This window comes from Ammospiza nelsoni, chromosome 5 (assembly GCF_027579445.1).
Source record: "Ammospiza nelsoni isolate bAmmNel1 chromosome 5, bAmmNel1.pri, whole genome shotgun sequence".
Classification (NCBI taxonomy): Eukaryota; Metazoa; Chordata; class Aves; order Passeriformes; family Passerellidae; genus Ammospiza; species Ammospiza nelsoni.
Genome location: NC_080637.1, coordinates 49924962 through 49948205, shown reverse-complemented (window position 1 = coordinate 49948205; position 23244 = coordinate 49924962). Strand labels below are relative to the sequence as shown.

Here is a 23244-nt window from a genome sequence, read left to right as displayed (position 1 = left end):
AACCAAATGTACCTCTTGGGGGATTTCTCTTCTCAGAGTCATGGATTAAAAAGGCTAACATCAGTACAAATTCATCCAGGAGAAAGCTGCTGAATCCAGTGCTTGTAATGCCAGCTCTGAGATTTGCATCAACAGGCAAGAAGGGAAAGAATAAAAGAAAACACATGGTAAAATATTAACCTCCCTATTGGAACAGGCAGTTTGCAACAAACAGCAGCTGTTCTCTTTCATGGCATGAAAGATGTAGGAGCTCAATATTTGAGGGTGGAGAAATATTTTCTTCCATCCAGAGGTTGATAGTTTCTCACATCAAAGATCCAAAATATCTGCTCATCTTTCAAGCCCTGCTTATTGTTTGGAAGCATACTGAAACATCAGTACTTGGCAAATCTGCCTTGCCCCATCATTCACACACCCCAAAAAGAAATCTCCCTGTCTTTACCTGTATCCTGCATCTTGCTTTGCAGCCAAGAACGCCTCACTCTAGTGTTCCCCTAAGAATACCATGTCTTTATTTTCTACAAAGTGTTCTACATATCATTTACCAGCCAGCTAGCAGATGTTAACAAGAATTGTTAACAATAATCAAGCTAAAACATCTTTGAGAAAAGTAGGTTTTTTTGATGTATTGCAGTTTTTATGTAATTATTTTTGTTCACGTATTTATCAATTTGTGATGTAATTTTTGCTTTGAGTAAGTCTCTTGGGTTTGTAGGTGATTTGGGAAGGGTCTGCTTTGTCCACATGTGAGATTCAGGCCAGGCCTTGAACATGTTTGTCATGAGTGAGTTATGTTAAAAAAGACAGGCTTATAGAAATGCAACAGTAATAATATATTGCCTTTGGTACTGCCTGATGTTCAGTGCCACTGGCCAACTGTGATATTTCTTAATGAAGGATTTTTCCCCTCAAGGCAATTTTTTCTTGCTTTTTTCTTTCCCTATGGCTCCTTTCTGATTAATTTTCTTGATGAAGGAGGATCCTTCCCAGCTTGGGAGTTTGCTCCTCTCCTCTCTGTGCTTGCTGACCCACTGTTTGGCAGCCTTGTGCTGGCAACTGCTCTTATCTTCCCATCTGGACCCCTCTCTGGAAGTGGGATTTCAGTGAGTGGTGGAGGAGGCTCTAGATGTTATCCCACTTGTTTTATGCAGGAAAGTCCTTTGGAGACAGCAGTCTTCTCACTGTTTTCTTGCAGCATTTTTTTCATCCCATGTTATAGTTTCTGAATTTTTATTTTCTTGTAGGTTGACCCTATTGTCTTTCCCTGTGTAGACAACCTCTTCATATTATATGTTTTCTTCCTTTCTGGGTGCTGAGTAATATTTTTCCTTCTTTTCCTGCCCAGCAGGATCTCTGAAGAACCTCACACAGTTCATCCAAGGGCCAGAACACTAATAGAACCGAAGAAATGCAAGGCATAGTTTCCAGCGTTACATGAGTTAGTAGCATGGTTTTCAAAAGCTGTCCAACTTTTCCATTGTAGCAGTCTTTTTATCCATTAATAAAACATTAATTTGAGGTCTGGGAGGCAGGGATCAGGTGAAACCCTGGGAAGGATGCTGAAGTGGAGGACTGAGAAGCTGAGGAGGAAGATGAGGCCACTGGGTCAGGCAGGCAGCAGGGATCTGGGGTGGAAAGCTCATCCACTGGGTATCTACCCTCCAGAGTGGAGGGGCTGGCAGCAATGGCATGGGGGAGCAGCCTGTGTGCTGGGTGAGGATAAAGGAGGGGCAGGAAAGCAGGGTGGGTGAGGAGAGGCTCTGGGCTGGAGGGCTCGGCCTGCAGCAGGAAGGGGTGAGATGGGAGCACCCCAAGGAGTGATGGCATATCCCTACCCTAGAGCCTTCATGCTCTAAATTCCTACTGATTGCTGCTTCCTTGCTGCCAGCAAACTCCTGTGAGCTCCCTGGCTAAAGAGGTGTCACATTACTGTCCAAGAGGTGTCACATTACTGTCCACACTGATGCCATCCCTCCCTGTGGGGAAAAAACCAAACCTGAACATGTGAACCTGCAACGGAAGGTTGTGTTGTGAAGGTGGTGTGGAGAGGGGGAAACTGAGATTCCACATTCATCCTTAATTCTGTCTTCATTTATTGGATTGAGTCATATCAAACAGTCTCTCCTGAGCATATTCAGAGCACTTGTTTTGGTTGGTTTTTTTTTTTTTTTTTTTTTGCCATGGCAGCTGCTAATTTATCTCCATTTGGATGGGTTATTAGAGGATGAGTGAAAGGGGTCTTGGGTTACCCTGCTGCCCAGTGTGGAAGCAGTGTTTTGGAGCATCCAGCAGCAAATGTTAGTAAAATAAAACCATCTGGGACACTTAAGAACAGACAAAATAACTTTTTTTATTTGCAGTCATTGACATTCAACTTAGGTTTTCCTCATAGCAGTCATACCTGCTATGTAAGTCTCAGCTCAAGCTGCCAATCAAATGAAGCTCTAAGCAAATGAGACAGGGTGTTGGAAGGAAGAGGAGTTTGTGGTAGGATTAATTAAAATTAGTGTTATCAGTGTAGCTGCATGCAGCCTTCCACCATATAGGTCAGCTCTCTCTGAAGCCTCAAGTTTCCCCTACAATGCCATAATTAACTATTAAAGTAGGTACTTAAAAAAAACATTCCTCCTCCAGAAAACCATAACCCAGGATTTCTTTTTCAAAGCACAGAATTAATTGCATCCTTCCACAGTATCTTTGAGGTGCTGTTATTTCTTTAAAATGCATTTACAGCATATTGTGATATGTCACACATCCTTTAAATATCCAATAGCTTTTTAACTTTTAAAGATCTATTTCACACTTAGTGGCATGTCTGTAATGCATTTTTCTGCAACGTGTGGCAGATGTCTGGGGAAACTGTGTTTGCTCCCATATGGGGGTTATTTTGCTGGAAAATGAAAGAGGGTTGACACTTCATTTGATTTTCCTGAGCTGTCAGATCAGGGATTCTCTGTCTGGGTGTGAGACATGAATCCAGATCATACATAAACTGCACAAGGGAAGATGTGCTCCCTTCCCTGGCTGAAGGGGGACTTCCCATTGAAGAACATCCTCTGAGGGTTACAAGGGGAAAAACAGGATGGGGAGGTTTGCTCTAGGATCCCCTATTCCATTGGACTTTCCAGCATGCTCTGGACATACAGAAGGAACATCAAGACTGTACTTGGACCTTCCTCTAAGAGAAGGAGGCAGCTTTGAGGTTACTCAAACCTTAAGGAAACTCCTGATACTTGTGACCCAGGTTCCTGAAGTGAGCTGGCACTTGAGAGTTGTGCTGAATTTGACTCCTGGAGAGGCATCATACATGCCAGGGCTGCAATCACTTTGGATGTGTCAGACCACCACTGCACAGTTGTGGTTTATGGACAGACAGAAGGAAATTTGTCATCTGTGTTGGCCAACAATCTCTGTCTGCAGATCTGTGTTTCTGTTCTGACTCCTCCCTCTCTGCTCTGTCTGAATGTGGCTTTGTGTCCCCTTGTGCTGTGGTGAGCTGTCCCTGTGTTTTCTTTCTGTTCCCAGGCTGAGCACCGTGCTTGGGGCAGGCCCCTCTGTTGTTTCCCCTGCAATATCAGGGGGAGGGGAGGAAGATGAGCAGGGAAAGTGCTGCAAGCCCCTGCAGGTAATGCTTGTGCCAACATCCCCCTCTTCTGAGACAGATGCAGTGGGGATAAACACCAGGTGTCTCTTACAGAGTAGTTAAATGCACCAGCAGTCCCTGTTTTGTCGTGTTAGGACAGAAGAGCCTTCCAGCTTTAGATTTCCAAAGATTGCCAGTGGCACTTGGCACATCCCTCTTGTGCACAACCTGGGAGACACTCCTGAGTTTCTGGGCAGTATAAATGCCCAAGAATTACTTGGATGTGGTAGCAGCCAGTGTCCTCGCTGCTGGTATGTGTGAGCATGGGCACATGCTGTTGAGGCATTTCTGGGCAGAATTTCCTAGGGACTGAGGAGCAAAGCCTTGGGGGAAGCTGTCACTGAGGGCACAAAGCTAGCAAAGCAGGAAGGTGCTGGATATCCCTGGAAATACAGACATGGAGGTGTGCCTCCTGCATGGAAGCAAGGGGATGGGTGGGTGAGTGACCTGGAATGTCCCCCAGCAGACTGAGGGTGTCAGTGATCCCATCAGGGGAAGCAAAGGGGACAGGTTAGACAGATCTAGAGGGAGACCACAAAAGTAATTATTTCCTTCCCCAGCCACTTGACTTCTCTGAGCTCGATTAAGCTGATTAGTGTCATGTACCCATGGCATTTCCCATTCTTGTTTGCATGTGTGAAGGGTTTTCTCACCCATGGCTGTGACACCTCTCCCCTCTGGACTCAGGATTATTCTTTCCTGATGATTAATGTTTTCATGGGTCTCAGCTTTACAGGAACACAAAGGCATTCCCAGTGGAGGATCTGATGCCAAGTCTTTAGCTGCTGGGTTTAATAGTTACACCTGGGATTATTTCATCCTGCTGAATGACCTCTTCTGAGACACTGCTGCTTCCCCCAGGTGGGTTTGTATTTATAGATTTATCTCTGCACCCTTTTCCCACCAAGAGTGCTGCTTGAGCCTGGTGCCCTCAGCACATAGCTACAAACAAACTTGTGCTTGAAAATTGTGGGAAGGCCTTGTGCACCTCATGGAGCCAGAGTGGTTCTCTGAAATGTGGACAAGTAGCAGTCAGAACACCAAATAGCACTGAGGATTGACCAGAAGAAAAGCGTAGGAGCTGTTAGTGCAATTTATGTATTTCTTTTATACTGCTAACTCCTGTATTGATACACGTACACAACAAAGATATTTGATTAAGTGATACAATTACTACATAATAAATCATCTGAGTTCTTTATTACTCTAATTTGTATGCATCTGTATAAATCAGAGGTGTACTCACCATTCCTTTGCCATCTCTGAAAGATGCAGGAGGATTAGAAAACATTTGCATTGATGAGTCTTGGGTAAATATTTGACCTACTGGTGAATTCCTCTGCAATTATCCCTTGGAGAGATTTGCTGTGCCTTCCCCTGTGCATCTGTCTGGGTGATGCCAGAGGGAATCAGGGAGAAGTGGGGGGAGCCTTTCACTGGTGTTTGAAATCCTGGGGGAACTGAAAAGGTTTTGAGGGGAAGGTGAGGATTTAAACTTGCTTTTACTGATCAAGTGGTAGAGGGAAGTTTGGAATTATGAGGAAAGAATAGGCCATGGTGTTGGAAATCTAGTGGGCTGCTGTATGTTGGGCCATCTGGAGATCATGAAAGGCATGAGTTAAAATCAGTTGAGCTCCCAAATGCTCTTCAGGGGTGTTGAAATCCCAGTGTAAATCACCAGCGCAAGAAATTGGGCTGATGGTGGGAGCAAAGTCCTCCCAACTCTTTCTGGGCACCTCCCTGTAGGGTGACATATCCAGCGAAGAGGAGAGGTGTGATTTGGTTAAAAAGTGGGGTGTGCTGCAGGGAGTGCACACCCAGGAAATGGGCTGCTAATGAGAGAGCCTTGTTTTGGCAGAGGGGGGCCAAGGGCTGCCCCTGCATGCGAGGTGTGTTGGGGCTCCAAAGCTGCTGGGGTCAGTGCAGGCAGGTGCCCAAGTGTTTGAGTTGTGTGTGCTGTGGTAAATGAGCTCACACCACTCCACTTGACTTATGGAGCTCTCTTTGCTGACCCCAGTTCAGCACCTCTTGGGTTTCTCAAGCTGGGTGAAAATTTTAGAACGGAGAACAAGCTCTCTCTTGCAGAACTTCGGCCACATTTCTTGTTTTGGTCAGGGTGAGTATACCATAAAGAACAGCCTTTTGTCTGTGCTGGTTTCATGCTCCTGTTCAAACCAGGCATTTACTGAAACAAAATCAAATCTGAGCTGGCAAGTTGAGTTTGAGTTTCAGCTTCAGTTGGCCTGTGCTTTGTTCAGATTAATTCTCTTTTCCCCCAAATGCTCGTACCTCCCACCCCATCCCCCAGACAGGGAGGCAGCTGTTGAGCTGTTGTCATTTCTCTGCCTTCACAAAGGCACAGTGGGAAGAGGAGACAAAGCAGAACATCATCTACCTCCTGCTCTGGTGGCAGGCAGGGAGCTGAGCTCCCAGAGGAGCTGTGCCCAGCTGCTGCCATGCATCCCTGGGATGCTCGTGGGACAGGCCTTGCTCAGGGAAACAGGAGGAAGGTCCATGAGAAGAGGCAGCAGTCCAAGCACTGTGAAGGTTCCCAGCTTGGGTACTTCACTTCTGTGTGGCTGTCTGAGGGAGAAGTGCTAGGGAGGACCTCCTGGGATGGCCAGGCAGCCTGGAGCATGGATACAGCACAGGAAAGAGGACCTGGGGGATGAGAGGAAGCAGAGTGTTAGTGCTCCTAGGAGCTGGAATGTCTCTAAAGCTGATGTGTTGCCATGGTGTGCCTGGCAGTAAAGCTCCCTTGTTGCTTCTCTAATTCCATTCAGGCAAGGAAGAATGGTGAGGGGATTAGAAACAATGCAGAGCGCAGGCTCTGTCTCCTGCTGGAGTGTGCTCTCCTTGGCTCCTGCACCACCCAGGGCTCTGCAGCTCAGTCCCCCTCAGGGGCTGGGTGAAACAGCTTCCCTGGTACCTGCTGCCCAGGATAATGCATTGCTTCCCCACATTGTGAGAGAACACTTGCCACAGCTTCTGCATGAACAGCAAAGCAGAGAGAGAGAAGAGAACTTTCTGGAAAGCCAGGAGTGTGGGTGTAGGACTGAAGGCAGCAGAACCAGTGGCAGTACTTCCACTAAGGTAAACAGGAGCAGAACTGGGTTTGTGGTGGTCTGGTGTTAATTAGCTTCCTCTTCAGCAGTTTCTGAGTGTGCTAATGGTCCTGAAGCAGACATGTCAAAAGATCCTTGACTACAAGATATTACGAGTAACATGACCTAGAAGGATTAGTAGCAAGAAAAGGACACAGGATGCCACTTTAACCCTGTCATCTTGCTTAGCTCTGTCTCCTCCACAGAATTTCCTCACCATTGTCCATCTCCCATTGCCTTGTGATCTGTCTCTAGATCTCCTGCCTTCTGGATCCTTGGCTGTCCCTGCCTGGGTCCCTCAGCTGGGCAAGCCACACTGTGCCATTGCAGGGTGCTGGGGACCAGCCCTATCAAATCTCACTCTCTTCACCCCTTGCCCCTCCACAACTTGCTCTCTCCAGTCCTCTGGTTGTGGCCCAGTGTCTTGCCCCACTACTTGTCATGGTCTTTTTCTCCCTAGGACTTGCTGTGCTACAGGAGCCCCTGTGCAGCCAGCATGGCCCTCACTTGTCTGTGCCCACAATCATCCTCCATCTGCAAAATCACTTTGTCCTTTCACTCCCCTTGCTTGGTGGGGAGACAAGAGTCAAGTCACTATTCCTTCAGCATCTAATATGGGGGAAATGATGTCTAAAGAAGGAGCTGTGGTGGTAGAGGGAGAAGCTGCTGCTGTTCTTCTGCCTGGGGTTGACCATTCTAGAGCTCTTGAGCAGTTCAGGTGATGTGGGATGGAACTGCTGCAGGGGGTGAGCCAAACCCCTGCTCAGGGAGGGAGCTCCAAAGTGGTGAAGAAACAGTTAGGTTTCTCAGAGTGCAGCATGCCGAATCTCTCCTTGCTTTAATAAGCAGCTCCTTCTCTGTGGAGAGGTTCCCTGTCCTGTGCCAGCTCCCCTTTCGCGACAGCCAAAAATACTCCTGTGTTAGGCAGAGGCCCTTCCAGTGAAAAGAAGCCCTTTCCTGTCAGGGTTCAGTGCAAACACCGTTTGCTTGGGAGCATTGGACTCGGGTCTTGTCACAGGTGAGGTGCACCAGGGGAGCCCTCTCTGGGGCTGCTCTCTTGCCCCAGGCTGCTCTCTGCTTTGTTCTCTGTCCCCCCTTCAGCTCTGTGGGGTCCCCAGGCCCCTGTGCAGCTTCTCCAGTGCTTCTTTCTCCTTCACAGTGAACTGCCAGGCTTCTTGTGCCCACACCTGGTTACTGATGGATTGACGGTGTCTGAAGTTTGGGTTATTAATCCTGATCTAAGGCAATGTCTCATTAATGAAAATAAAACTGGAAATTAATAGATGAGGAAATAAAGAGGCTGAAAGCTGATGAAAGAGGAATTGTGAGGGAGAAGAGTGAAAAAAGGGAAGAAGAAATTCAGTATGGGACTTGATTTCTTTGGAGGCAAAGTAGAGAGAAGCAAAAATCTGAGTCTTAACTGGGCAGGAGAGGACAGAGAGGTGGATGGAGAGAAAGGAGGGTCAAAGGAGCCCTTGCCTAGGCAGGCTGCCATGGGCCTGCTGGGAAGTCAGCAGGGCCAGGCTGAAGCAGATGGGGAGGGAAGGATTGCAAGCCTGAAGGCTGCATGAAATATTTAAGATGCTCCATCAAACCATCTTCTCAATGGGATGAGATTCTGGGTGGGAGGGACAAGAAAAAACTTGGCTGACAAAAAGAAATAACAATTAAAAAAACCTGACAACATGTAGCTCTCTTCTTTACATCTCTCCTCTCTTATCTCTGGGGCCCTGGGCAACCTGATCTAGAGGGTGGCATTTGTGGGAGGGAGAGAGGGCTGGAACCAGATGATCTTTAAGGTCCTTTCCATCTCAAGTCATTCTAGGATCTTACTTTCTCAAGAGGTGAGATTTCCAGTTATGCTGGATACAAGTCCAGGTTTCTTCAGCCTTTGAGGCTTTAGTTTGCTTTTGTTTCCTTGCATTCTTCCTCCTCTTTTTCCTGTTCCCCAAACTCACAGCACCTGTCACACAGTAACCAGCTCCAGTCCAGCTGGGTCTTGCTCCCCTCTCCCACTGCTGGGGTAGGGGTAGCTCTGTCCCCTTTAGAGGTGTCCCCTTTGGACACAAATGTGTCTTCCTTGACCCTCCAAGCCCTTTTCTCCCTCCACTTGGTGCCTGGTCCATTTGACATCTGCTCTTGGGAGTGGGATGACTTGATCTGCATCTCAGTTCAGGGAAGCCTTGAGCTCAGCTGAGGTGATGCAGGAACAGAATCTGTTGTAAAAGTGTCCACAAGGATTTCTCTGACTTTATCCCATGTTGGCTGACAAAGGCAAAACTCGAAGTGTCATGGATGTCACTGAGTGTCTGAGGATCCAGGGAATGGCAGAGCCCAAGAGAAATCAGAAAGCTCAGCTGTCTCAGCTCATGAGGTTTTGGGCCACTGTGTCCTGCATTCTGCCTATATACAAATGCCATTGTGCAATTCCATCACCCTTTGCTTTTCCTGCTTCCCTTCCTTCCATGAGAGCAGAGAGAGCTGTTGCCTTTAGACTGGGTATGTGTAATCACCCTGACCTAGTTTGGGAAGCTGAATCTAGAAGGAGAGAAAACCAAAACCATGTCCATTAAGTTAAGAAAATATAGTAAATAACTCCTATGTTTCCTCCCCATGCCCTGCAAATCCAGTGTTAAATTAATGTAGTGTTTAGATCAGGCTTTGGTTATGTTAAAAAAAAATCTCAACACCTGTAGCAGATGCAGTTTTTAAATGTAGAAAGGAGTATAGACTTAATTCTGAATGTTTCAGCTCTGGAGACCTCATTTAGGGGTGGAAGGTACTGCATCTTTCTTTTGTGATCTTCCTGTGCATGGTGTGTCCTGGCCACTGTTTGCTGCCTCCCTGTCCCTGTGAACTGTGCCTGATTTTTTCTAAGCTGGTGGAATTGTCTGTTCCTGCTGCTCACCCAGCTGAGGTCTGCAGGTGACAGGCTAGCAGGTCCATGGTGGTGTTTGGGTTTTTCTGAGTGGGGCAATAATGGAAGGAAGGATATGAAGTACATTTGATGTGGCTCAAGATGCAAGTGAGCCTGGGGCTGGTCTCCAGGTTTTCTTGATTGCTCTCTGTCTGGCACCAGAAAATATCACAGGACAGACAATTGCTACTGCATTTAAAGGCAGGATGTGCTACAGGTCTATACCAGCATGAGTTAGTAAATGTGAAGGAGTGAACAAAAAGTAAATGTTATCTCAGATGACAAAATAACATGCTTTCATAACAAACTAGCATCCCTTCCTAGGATTGATGGCTTCCTATAAACCTGAGCTGGTTTTTTTCCACCCTTTGGTATTCATGGAGAGAAAATGGTCAGAAAACCTTTTGAGATCTCCCCTCATCATTTTGTAAATGTTCCTAGGTACTGAAATATGTGGTTAAGGCTAGTGATAAAGTATAAGTATAAAGCACAGTATAAGACAGCAGCATTTAATCTGATTTTTCCAAAGATGTGAAACATGTCTCTGAATTTGGAAGAGCAGTATGGAGCTCATATCTGAGTAGATTATGCATGGGAAGCCTGCATGTTGATGCTGTCTCTCCATAATCCTGTACTGAGCATTACCTCAGCTCTCCTCAAATGTTGTTATTCTCTTTGGCTGTTCTCATTCCTCCCTCATTAGGAGGAATCCATGAAGGAGGAGTGAAAAATATAGAAACCTGACTTGGCTCAGGAAGTCCTTGAGCTGAGAGTGGTTGGCAGCTGGAAGAGTGCCTAAGGGAAGTATTGTGTCTGCTCATCCCATTTTTGCACACTTCTCTGGGCAGCTGTGCTGCTGCCCAGTCTGGGCAGATGTTTGGTCCAGCTTGAGATGCTCATTTTTAGTTGTTTTTGTTATATTATTCTGACGTTCCCTGACTTGTGTAGGCTGGGAGTCTCTAAACTCTTAGGTCAATTGCGGGTTTTGTTTTGTTTTAAACATCTTTCCTGCTTAATTCTTATTACCATCTGCCATTCCCCCTTCCCCTTTCTTTCAAGACACTTGTCCTTTTGATGGGTGTTCCCATTTAGGGGGACATGGGACCTTTAGCTCTGGAGGAAACAGGATCTGCTCTACTCAACACCTCTTGGTGGGGATTTCTTGCTCAGGGTTAGTGAGTGTGTGGGGCTGGAGACCAGAGTCTCAGCACCTGGTGGTGCCCACCTCATGTTTTTACCTGCTGCCTGGGGCACTGAGGGAGCAGGCTGGACAAGTGTCCCTGTCCAGGCTCTGTGGGGTCCCATCCTCCATCCCTCCACTAGAAGCAGATCAGGAGTAAGAGCTCTCCCACAAGAGGGAAGTAAATGTAGGTTGGGAAAGTAGATGCAACATAGAGATGATCTAGACCAACTTATTTACTTGTTGGAGGCTCAACCAAGTCTTGAGGCTCATTTGAGGACAAACCTGTAGCACAGCAATCAAGTACACAGGTACAGCCTGAGGCTGCTGAAGGAGAGCACTGGTTGGGCAGAAGTTTTTGTTCCACAAAGGCACAGACCTGTTGCACAATTATTGCATTTCCCATTTGTGGCTTTACACCAGATCTGCTGTATTTTCTGTACTCTCACAACAGCTCAAGCTCCCACAGGGTGGAGTTATGATTTAGTCATAACACCAATATATGCCAGCAAGAGATGCAGGTGACTTGAATGGAACTGGTTTTCTTTTGCTATTGGATGGATGTTCGTGTGAAAGAATCACTTATTTCTGACTTTTCTTTAAAATAATATCCAAAGTAACTTGTGTTATTTTATATAAGGTTGTCCTCCTATCCTCCCAACCCATTTCCTTTGTAATGGATTTAGCTGCAGGTGCTGTTCCCAAGCCTCTTTCTTTAGACTCAGAATAATTTGAGGTTTTAAGACCTCCTAAGCTGTTTTCTAAAGTCATGCTTACTGTTCCGGACTGCACCTAATAAAATACTGCAAGCATGAAGCAGTCTGGAATGAAGGCAATGGGATGAATGAACACAAGCTTTGGTGGGCATCCAAGAAACAACGCTGTAAAGGACTCAGGGTCAGTCAGGAGTGTTATTTAACTTCTTGAGAATGACAAGAAAACGCTGTCAACCTTGGTAAAGCCTGCTTTCAACCCCCAGGAGCTGGTCCTTGTTCACAGGTGCACTGACAGTAGCACAGACCAATGCCAATGGAGACAAAGGTGATCAAGGCTTTGGAGGGGTGGGTCATCAGTGAACCCACTCCCCCTTCTTAGGAGAAGCATCCTGTGCACCTAAAGAAGTCAAAAGGGAAAATGAAGAAAATGTTTGCATACAGCTGATGCTTGCAGTTTTGAAGGGAATTTAGGTTGAGGGCAGGACAGATGTTGAAGGGAGGGATTAATTCAAATTGGATAAAGTGCCTAATTTGCCTAAGAGGTTGCTTAAAGATAATGACAACTTGTAAAAATTCTGCCTAGCACTGGGCTGGAGTTGAGAAGGTGAGAATGACTGTTCAGCAGCCGGGGACAGCCCGGGGGGAGCTCCAGAGGCGTTCATTGGCCGGCGGGCGGCGCAGCCGGGCGGGCACTGGGATGGGGACACTGGTTCGTTTATTTATCATCATTTATTTATCGTCTGAGCTCTCCCTTGTGGGTTATCCCTGCCTGGGCAGAAGGCAAGATGAGACTCTGTGAAAGAGCCCTGATTAAAAGAGGAGGAAGGATGAATGCTGTGCTCCTCAGAGAGGGGATTTGTTGGGAAAGCACTCAGGTGTATGTGCAACATTACCTTGAAGTCTCCTGTAGTAGAATATGAATGTGTTTGCCTTCTTCCCAAACCACTCTCTCCATCTGTTTTATGTTTTAGGTACCTTGGTCCCTATCTAATGTTTTATCACCTTGATAGCTCTTGCCTTATTAAGTATGTCTGCTTCTATCTCTCTAATCTCTTCACATCACCTCCCCAGGGTGCTTTCTCCTTTGTCTCTTACAGTTCTCCTTTACCTGATGCTATTTTTTCCCACCCCTCGCTGATGCACTCCAACCTCAGTTGACATTTCTGCTTTCCCTTGGAGCAGTGGTGAGAAGTGCTGCTTGGTGGGTACAGGAAAGGGATGCAAAGAAGGCAGGGTGCAGCTGTAGTGTCCTGGGGGAGCTGGACATCTGGTGCTCCCTGGCCTGGGAACTGGCCCCTCCAGGCTCCCTATGGAATTTAAGTCAGCTCTGACCTTTGGTGCCATAGAAAAAGCAGTCTTGGAAACCTTGGCTCTGTATTCATGCAAAGAGGGAACTGATGGGGCTCAGCAGCTTTCCCCAGTGTGGCAGGTGATGCTCAGAGATGTTGCAGCACTGAGCCTTTTGCTCCTGCACTGGCTCTTCCCATGCCTCTCATCCTCCAAGTCCTGGTGCACAAGGGCAGTTTGGGTGGCAGCTGAGGGATGAGAAAACATTGTGTGTCAAATGGAGAGAGGGCTTGGCAATGACAGCAGAAGATAAAGCAACCTGGAATAAGCATGGATTAAAGCTGCTTGGGGCCTGGGGACAGACCTGTCTTTCCAAAATGGTGCAACAGGGAACTGGCCAGAAGGATGTGGAACTGGCAGGAGGGCTGATGATGCTGCTGTTCTGCAGGATGGTTTCCTATCCACCTTCAGTAGAGTTTACCTGTCACTGGCATATTTTCTGAAAAATCCTATCACCAGGATTTCTTCTCCTGGGAAGCTGAGGAGCCTCAGAAAAGAATAAAAACAATAATTATCTGATTGCTTCTCCCTGTTTTGCTGCTTTAGAATGTGGTCTGGAGATTGTTTACCAACTGGTCATTGTTTGATTGGTTCCATGTAAATTGTTTTTACTTAATGGCCAATCACTGTCCAGCTGTGTCGGGACTCTGAGGAGTCAGTCACGAGTTTTTAGTTAGGATACATCAGAAGGCTTAACAAGATACTTTCTCTATTCTTTAGTGCAGTATCCTTTAATATAAGAAGTTAGTATAGTATTCTTTAATATAATATGTAAGTACATAAAATAACAAATTAACCTTCTAAGAACATGGAGTCAGATTCATAAATTCCTCCTTTGTCCTGAGGCCCCAGCAAATACCACACTTACCTGTGTGATCAGCCAGCTCACCTGAGAGGCAGAGAGCCCTGGGTGTCTCCAGGAGCTGGTCCTTGTTCTCTCTCCTCTCCTGGAGCCCTGGCTGTCTCCTCTTTCCAGCCTGTGCAGACCTGTTCTGCATGGGCACACCAGGGAGAGCTGCTGACAGGAGCTGCTTGGATAGCACAGGGGCCGTGGTCAGCTGCAGCCTCGTGGTGGAGCATCTGCAGGCTGTAGTGTGTGTCCAAAGCACCTTGGCATTGCACTGGCTCCTGAGCTCAGGTGAGCCCTGTGCTGGCAGACACAAGTCACTGCAGAGAGCCCATCCCCTAGGAGTGGGTTTATTTGTCTGAGGGTTGATTTCTCAGTTTGATAGGGTTTCACTGGGGGTGAGGCGTGGAGGTGAAAGCCCATGGAGATGCCAGTACTCCACCAATGTCTAGAATGGGAGCCTGATCTACCAACTTAAACTATGTCCCTACCTTCCCATGGGCTCCCTGGCTGCTGGCTGAAGGAACGTGAGGGGAATGTGAGCTGAGTGTGTGTGAGAGAGCTGTCTGCCATTATCCCATTACGTGTAATGAATGTATTGTTTGATTGTTGTCCTGCTCTCCTGGACTGCTGTCAGCCAGAGTGCTGAGCTCATCAGGGATGGCATCCTGTCCTCACGGGGTGCTCCCATCAGGGATGAGGCTGGCACTTTGAGTGCTGGCAGTCAGGCTCTGCTCCCTGGGGCTGGTTTCTGGGAAGTGATGAGGCTGTCAGCAGAGCTGTGTGCGTGAACCTGTGGTTGCTCCTCAGGCACAGGGACACCAGGAACTTTCTATAACTCCTGAGCTCTTTCTGCTGTTGCCTTCTCTCTGCCTTCACTCCCCTGATCCTCTCTATTCTTTGCCTTGGCAGGAAGAGGTGTCCCAGTGTGCACAAGGCTTAAAAAATGCAAGAAAAATTGGAAGTGTTTCAGCTTTTTTGTACATGTTTCAATTTTTTCCTTGCAGTTTACACTGCTAGACACACTGGATCTTATTATATAAAGATGTTGTTTCCTGTCATTAATCCAATGTGTGGTGGCTGTTGGCACTCTCCTAATTTGCTGTTCTCCTTGGTGAATAGATATCTCATGGCATGTGCAGACTTGCTGTAATTTAACCCTATTGAGAGTGCTTGCTCTTTAACCCTAGCACAAGAGGAAGTATCCTTTCATTTTTTGGTTTATTTCATCCTCTTAATTTTATTCATGATACAAAAACCAGCCCTGGCTGAAGCAATAGAAGTCCAGTAAAACCTAGACTACTCTTTCTGGGGAGCAAGGCTTTCCAGGTTTGTCCATTCAGCTTAGGCAAGAGTCACAACACTAAAATTTTGGGTCCACTGGAATTGAGTACTGGATTTATGGCCCCAGTTTTGTCTGGAAATGTCACTTTAAACTGCTGTGAGGATCGTTTTCCACAGAAAGAAAACAACTGGGTGCTCAGCTGTTCCCTCTCTCATAACTGTTACTAGAATGTCAGTATTAATGTTTGAACACTTTTCCCTTTTTGCCTGAATTGGGATGCAGAAAGCATTGTCATTACAGCCTTTGTGTCCTCAAGCCTGGTCTTTCAGTCAAGGATCTGAGTGGAGCATGAGCTGCTGCTGTGCTAAATCCCACCTGGCAACCAAGCACCATGCAGCTGCTCACCCATTCTGCCCCAGCCCCAGTGGGGAGAGATAGAACTGGTGGCCTGAGATAAGAATAATTGAAACAAAGTAAAATAACAATACTAATATTGCTAATTATAATGATAATTGTAATGAGAAGGAGAGAGAGGAATAAGGCCTGACAGGAAAAATGGGTGCACAGTACAGTTGCTCATCACACCCTGACAAATGCCTCACCTGTTCCTGACCAGGACTGGTGGCTTCTGAGCAACTGCCTGCAGTTTATATATTGGACAAGGTGTTCTGTGGCATGGAATATTGCTTTGTCCATTCACACCAGCTGTCCTGGCCATGCTCCCTCCCAGCTTCTTGTGAAGCTCCTCACTGGCAAAGCACAGGAAACAGAAAAGTCCTCGGCTCAGGGTAAGACAATACCTAGCAACCACTGAAACATTGTTATGTTATCAACGGGATTCTTGTGCTTAATCCAAACCAGCACTGTACCAGAAGAAAATTAACTATTCCAGCCAAAACCAAGATAGCTGTCCTGCCATGAAAATGTAAGGCTGAAATCAGCCAAACTCTCCCTTTCCCTCTGAGGCTGACCTCCGGTGTGTTTCTGGACGTGTCTATATTTCTTGCTCACCTGAAAATAAGAATAATTGTGCTTTACCACTTGGTGTCTAATTAAGGCCTCCTTAAGGAATAGGAGGAGAGGAGGATGGAAACATAAGGAACTGTTGCAGAACCAAGTCCCCTGCTGTTCAAAGGGGCAGCATTAAATAATTGGCTGGTGCTTTTTCTTATGTTTTCACAGACCATGTTTTTTCCCATTGTTCTCCTACTTCTGTCAGGTGCTTGAAGGATGGTGTTCACTTAATGAGCAGCCAGATTACACTTTGTTTTCCTGTGTTTGTTCAATGTGTGGCTCTGGGCCCTATTGACAGCACACTGTGTAAGTCCTGCTCTGGAGATAGGATTATTGATTTCCTCATAGTCCTTTTTATTTTTTTTATCACAGTAGTATCTGAGTGCTCATCGCTATAGAGCCCAAGTGCTTCACAAACATTAATTTATCTTTACAATGCTCCTGGGAGGAAAGGGCTTTTCTCGGCTCTCAGCTTATACAGAGGAGATGGAAGTGGGTACAGATTGAAATCAGAAGCATTCAGTAATTTTGAAATCCTAATTAGAAGTACATGGGATTAGTAATTTCCAGAGTCTGTGGAGTGTAGCACTTGCTATATTCAAAGTGCCTTAGATGCAGAAGTGAGCTGTCAGTCAAGCTGTACTTGGGTTCTGGTCTGCAGTGCATAATGAAAATAACCAAATTAGTGACCACATGCTTGAATGACCAATCTTAGAATCACAGAATCATGAAATTTGAAAAAGACCTCCAAGTTCATCAAGTCCAACCTTTGACCGAACCCCCATCGTGCCAATTAAACAACAGCACTTAGTGCCAAGTCCAGTTACTTCTTGGGTGCTTCCAGGGGAGGTTATTCTACCACTTCCCTGGGCAGCCTGTTCCAATGCTTAACCACCCTTGATGGTGCCCCACCTCCCACTGGAATGGATCATGTGGTGCCACGGCAGCTGCTCCCTCAGATGACAGTCCTGAGACCCTTGGCTGAGCAGCTCTTGCTGAATTTCAGCAGGGCTGGGAGCTGCAGGCTCCTCAGGGACAGCTGATCACTGGGAATTTTGCCTTGGCACTTGGTGGGAGCATCCATCAATTATTGTTTTGGAGCCAAACACCTGTGTTAAACTCTTGCCAGTTTTGCAAGCAGGGAAATATGAGTTCTGCTTTTCCTGTACAGGGAATATTTGGGAAATTTCCCATGTGGGAAATATGGTTCCACTGAAGGAATCTCCTTTCGTTCTATGTACCTGTTTGAACTTCTGTCTGCTTTGCCTTGGGTATTTCAGGTAAATATTCGTTGTTTGCTCTTCTGTGCCTTTGTGTTTCGATGTCTTTCAGAGAGCTTCTCATCACAACTGTCTTTCAACAGAAAGTAGTCTTCTTAATTTCATGGAAGCTTTGCCATGAAAAGAGCCTCATTTTCACAGAAAAGGATTATTTGGGGCAACAAGTGCAACACCACAGGGCCTGCAATGATTGCTGCAAGCCCTGAGTATCCAGGCTCTGCAGTGAGTTCTGGCTCATAACGGAGCAGGTCATCTGCAGGGTATGACAGCAGCCAGACACCTGTTCCTGATGGTGCCTGGCTGCCAGGATTTGCTGCTCCTGGCTGCCAAAATAGCTGCCCTGCTTTACAAAAGTGGTATGAACAAGGACCAAATACAGGGAGAAGTCCAAGTGCTGAACAAGTGGATAGGAGCCCAATGGAGACAGATTTCAGAATTCAAGTGGTTACATTTTTTTTTCTGTAATCAGTGTTTTGATTTAATGTCAAAAGTAAAGATTTTTCTTTATTTTTCTATCCTGCTGCCCTCTGCAGTACATAATTGCATAGCTAGCAGGGCTAGTAGCTTTGCTTTTTGACTTCCAGCTGTAACTGTTTGATCTCAGCCATACTAGTTGATTGTCTAAATGATGGTTTTGTATGTCATAGTAAAATTTTGGTTTATTTTGCCTCTCGCCCAGCTGTGTTTGCAAGTCCGGGGTTTGCTTGCATTTGGATAACTGATGTCTTGTGGGGGATAAAAGTACTTGTTTGTCTACTTGTTGGCATCTGTGATGGGAAATTGAATCTTTCCATTGGTGTGTTTCTAGGATCCAGCAGAGATAGAGATAGCTCTTTATTGTCAGTTTTAGCTTCTTTTAGTCATATGTATCTGCTGTCCAATGGGATATCTGGTTCTCTGTGTGCATCTTGATGAGGAAATAAACAGGTGAAATGAATGTGGTTTAGTGTAATTAGAGAACTTCAGAGCTGAGAGTTGGTCTCCTGTGTTTTTGTTTGCAGTAAATGATCTAGTGTGCTGTTTGAGCTTTCCTTCCCATTGTAAAATTAAGTCACTTTGTTGCCTGTGTTTTGTTTCCGAGGCAGGAGTGACCACTATGCATTTCAGCAAGTGTCTCTTTCTCAGTGCTGCTCAAGTCATCTGTCTTGCTTCATAACAGGACATTCCTCTCACTGATCTCTTCTGTCAGTGGCCAATGCCATCCCAAGGTGCATCTGCTGTCAGCCATCTCTGGGAAACTGCTAATTGCTGCTTGTGCTAAACAAGGCATTTCTTTGTCATTTGGCTTGGAATGCTGCACATCTGGGTGAGGAGAGACAGCTGCTTTCCTGAGGTTGGGACTGCCATGCCTTGGACATGGGCACAAACTCTGATCACCTGCACTCTGAGGTGGCATTACCTGTGGCACTGAAATACAGCAATGAAGAACCTTGAGTGTTTCCCTGTGCTCAGTGCCCTGATGGCATGGGCACAGCTTCCCTCTGCTTCTCAGCACAACTGTGGGGGTCCATTACTTCTGTATGAAAAGTCTTAAAACTGAGCAATAACAAGGCCAGGGCAGATTTTGGTACTCCCCAAAGCTGTGAAAGCCCAGCTTTTGCAAGTGCTGTCATCTCTGAGTAGTGGATTGCACACACAAGCAGTAAACACTAAAAAATACCTTTAGCTTTGGAGAAGGAGTGTGCAGTTCTTGTTCTTTTGTTATAATGGTGCCAGTTTACAAGACTCTTTGCTGAAATTGCTTGGGGTGTCCTTTGAGGCAGCAGATTTTCTAATGAAAGCTGAGACAGCCAGTTGGAACACTTGCCTGAGAGCTGCAAGTCCAAGTGTTGGTGGGGAAGTGCTCTTGGCTCCACTTGTGGGAGCAGCTGGTCTGCTGTTACCTCCATACTGACAGATGTCACTCTGAAGCAATTGCTGATGTGGGTGTGCTCAGCTTTTCATAAAATCACAGAATGGCTTGGCTTGGAAGGGACCTTGAAGAACATTGAGTTCCAACCCTCCTGTCATGTGCATGAACACCTTCCACTAGACCAGGTTTCTCAAAGCCCCATCCAGCCTGGCTTTGAGCACTTCCTGGGATCAGGCACCCACCAGCTCTTTGGACAACCTGTGCCAGTGTCTTTTCCCTACCCTCATAGTACAGACTTTCTTCTATTATCTAATCTAAATCTCCCTTCTTTCTGTTTGCAGCCATTCACCCTTGCTCAGTTGCTACATGCCCTTGTGAAAAGTCCATCTCCAGCTCCCTTCTACCCCTCTCAGGGACTGAGAGGCTGCAATGAGATCTCCCCAGAGCCTTCTCTTCTCCTCATTGAACAACCCCAACTCTCTCAGCCCTTCCTGACAGGAGAGGTGCTGCAGCCCTCTGATCATTTTGTGTCTCTCCTCTGGACTAGCTCCAGCAGGTTCCAGTGTTTGGGGCCCAGAGCTGGACAAAGAACTCCAGGGAGCTTCTCATGAGAGCAGGGCAGGGGAGGACAATCACGTCCCCTGATATGAGTTTTCTCTGTTTGTACTTTACCTGGAAATAAAGGGCAATTTTTTGCTACCTCCCATGCATCACTACATAGTCATTTTTAGAAAAGCACAGTGGATCTGTTAGGTGAAAGAAGATCCATCATCTTTTCAGCTTTGGCATTGTATATTGTAGTCTAGGTGCTGCTCCAAAGCATGCTCTAAAGAGGAGCTCACAGCCATCTGTTTGATATTTATGAGATTGTAATTTTAGATCAGGGAGTTTATTATTCTGTATTAAAAGGTAAGCATAAAATAAACTAAGCTAAAGGGCATACGACCTTTCAAAAGGTTTTCAGCCAGCTAAATCTTTCTCTCTCTCTCCTATATAGTACTATGTTTGAAAGCAAGGTTACAAACCCCCTGGATGTGCTTGCTGTTAGCTCTATGTCGAGATTGCAATCCAAATGCAACTAGCTGCTGCTCTTGAGGGAACAAATGCCTCCTGAACCTTTGGGGTTGTCTTGGGAGCAGGGAGGGAAAGGGATAGATGGTGCTGGCATTACAGCTGACTTATTTAAATTACAGTTTACAGCTAGCCTGTTGACCAGTGTGTTTTATTGTTCTACATCCCTCAAACCCACTGCTGGAGGCAGGCCAAATTCCAGCACTTTTCTGGAGTGTTTCTATTGTTTAATAGTAGAGTTGCATTTTTTTCGTTCAGTTTTTATCACACTCACAAATCTTTGCAGATTAGATTCTGATATGGCTGTTTCTTCCATGGCGTTTATTTTGTTTTAAGTTTTGTTCACTGCAAGTCAAGTTTTCTATAAAAGAGGATGATCCAGAGCTTGGCTGTTGCTTGGCTTCTAGCTGGGCATAGGTAAAGAATTCTCTTCTGTGATATCTGCCTGTCTTATGTGTGTGTTAGCTGGGCTTTTGAAATAAAGATGAATAGTGATTTACATGTAGAAATGAACTGTTTGCCCTGCAGTGAGCAGCACGAAGGAATGTCCATATTGTTTTCTGAACCAAAGTGCTGCTGGATGCTCCAGCAGATGTGAAATGTATGCTTATAAAGCTTTGCATATATTTATATGTCCATTCATATTAGCTTTTCTGTGCACACGTGACCATGAAATAAAGCTGCTTTCCATGTATACATGCAAACCCTGCACACAAGTTTATCGTGTGGAAGATCCATCTCTTCACTTTGTTTCTTGCATGGGTGAGTGCAGCTGTGATCAGCCTGTAGCCTATGGATTTTGTGTGTGAGTTACTCGAGTTGAGCACGTGGCAAGACATAAAAGCCTGCATGTGACCATTGCAGCACCAGAGGGCAGCTATGCCAGCGTGCTGAGGTTCTCAGCATCCAGTGCGACAGGTGAGTGGCCTTCCAGTTTTTCCCCATAATCCTCTTCCTCTCAACAAGTAAAGGCTCGGCACCTCTTGGGAGCAGAAAACCACCCTGTAGTGTGAGGATAGGTAGATAAGTGAAGCATGATTAGGGAAAGCCACTGAGATTTGTTACTGTGGCAGAATATTTTAACATCTGTGACCTTTATCTCAAAAGGTGGGGTTGAGTGACCTTGGAGAAGAGCAGGAATCTGGTCTTGGGAAATCTGTGATATGGTTTGTTGTTGAGCTGTGGTGTGACTTGCTGAAAGCTGTGTCATCTCATGAATCTCAGCTGTGGAGAGCAAATGGCTTTTTCTATTGAAAGAGTGCTTTTAATGCATTTATGAGTTAATGCATGTGTATTTGTAGCAAAGCTTGTCTGTAGGGTGCTCTTTACCACTTGTTATATCATGTTCATGGCAGAATCCAGGAGAAGTGAAATAAAACAGGGAGAATTAGGCCTTGTTCGCTAATTGTTCCTCTAATGGATTACCCTAATTAGAAATTCATTATTTAATAATTAAAATGCACTAATTTGTAATTCTGTAATGATCTAAGTAGTCAGTCTTTGCAAGACCTGAAGAGGAGATTTAAAGTCAGTTAGAGAGCTCTCATATGACATCCAAACAACGTGCACGATCATTAATTTAAGCTTAATCCTTGCTTTCTGCCAAAATGCTTGTATGCACTTGCATATATAATATCCTGTGTCTTTGGGAACTTGTCTTTTCTCTTCAGCAGTGGGCTTTCTCAGGCAGTGTTCACACTTTCAGTAACAGACATAAACTAGCTTTACAGGAAGCTTTACTTTTTTTACAACTCTTCAGACTTTCTCTACTACTACAGTTTCTGCCCTCTGGGAGAAATAAAATTTTTAGCTCTGTCTCCTTGAGGAAAGTTCCTAGGTGTTTAGTACCCATTTCTTGAATCCCTCAGTCCTACTTAAGTCCCTGTTGGCAGAGAAGCAGAGGTATCAAAGCAAAGCTGCTGCAAGGAGGCCACATGGATGTAAAAGACCAGGCAAAGGTGTTTGCAGCAGAAATCCTGCCGTGTGCACTCAGTGTGTGTCACTCAGCAGGGACTCCCTGTGGCTCTTCAGCCTGGGAACACGTGCATGCACGGGAGCCCCTACTCCCTGCAGAGCTCCTGTGCCTTGGGAGTCTGCGACTCATCTGCTTTAATGTCAGCAGAGGGGAAACCCTCATCCCTCACTATCCATGCAGCTTGGAAGATGAATATCTGTACACAGCAGAGGTGAGATTTTCTTCAAATTTGTTTTTAAAAGCTGCTTTCTCTGGAGGCTCTGCCTCTGAAATGCATCTGACAGCTGACCCCCGAGCCTGAAGGCTGCTCCCACCTCCTCTTCCTCCCGCTTGGAGTTTGTTTTCCAGTCCCATCTGAGTGACTCAGAGGAGATTGGCCTCCATCTCAATGCGGTCCATGAAGGGAGGGCAATTCCACAGAGGAGCCCTGTGTTTCTCTGCAGGGCCTTGCAGAGAGCCGTGCTGTACAGAAGAGACCTGCAGCACTGTCCCTGTGTCTGGCACTGCAGTGACACAGGAGCAGTGCATTAATCTCTGTGCACTGTATGGAAAGTTGTCACCAAGTGCTACTGCTAATTTTTTCCTCTGTGACCAGGGTGGAAATAGTTATTTCCACTTGTATTTCGAGTCCTGAATAAGCAGCATGCCTTGCCTCACAATTTCTGTGCATTTTCCTTAGATGTGCTATTTACTTTTGATGATTAATGCTGCTCAGAGCACTGGTGTCTGGATAACAAGACAGAGTTCTGGCTCTATTCAGCTGTAGCTGCAATCACAGCATCACAGAATATCCTGAGCTGGAAGGGACCCACAAGGATTGTGGAAGTCCAACTCCTGAAGCAGTTTGTACTGCAGTCACCACAGCTCCCAAACATGTGAATCACTGTCCCAGTGCTGACCAAGCATGCAGGAGGTTTTGTCTGTAGCTGTAATGTAACTTTGAGGTTGAGAAAAGAGTTCTTGTGTGTAAGCACTGGTGATGCAATTGACTAAATGCTGAGTGTTTTCTGGTT

At 46.0% G+C, this 23244-nt stretch overlaps 1 protein-coding gene and 1 long non-coding RNA gene across 3 annotated transcripts in view; both read left to right on the top strand.

Moving 5' to 3' along the window:
* Window positions 1–19798, top strand: part of LOC132073975 (uncharacterized) — a 28809-nt gene extending 9011 nt beyond the window's left edge. The window contains exons 2-4 of one of the 2 annotated variants that reach the window (XR_009418552.1): window positions 3526–3625; window positions 4372–4504; window positions 19527–19798. This is a non-coding gene — a long non-coding RNA (uncharacterized LOC132073975). The remainder of the gene's footprint in view (window positions 1–3525; window positions 3626–4371; window positions 4505–19526) is intronic. The other variant, XR_009418553.1, reaches the window with a different exon arrangement.
* Window positions 1–23244, top strand: part of CACNA1I (calcium voltage-gated channel subunit alpha1 I) — a 149648-nt gene that overhangs the window by 10109 nt on the left and 116295 nt on the right. The window lies entirely within an intron of this gene.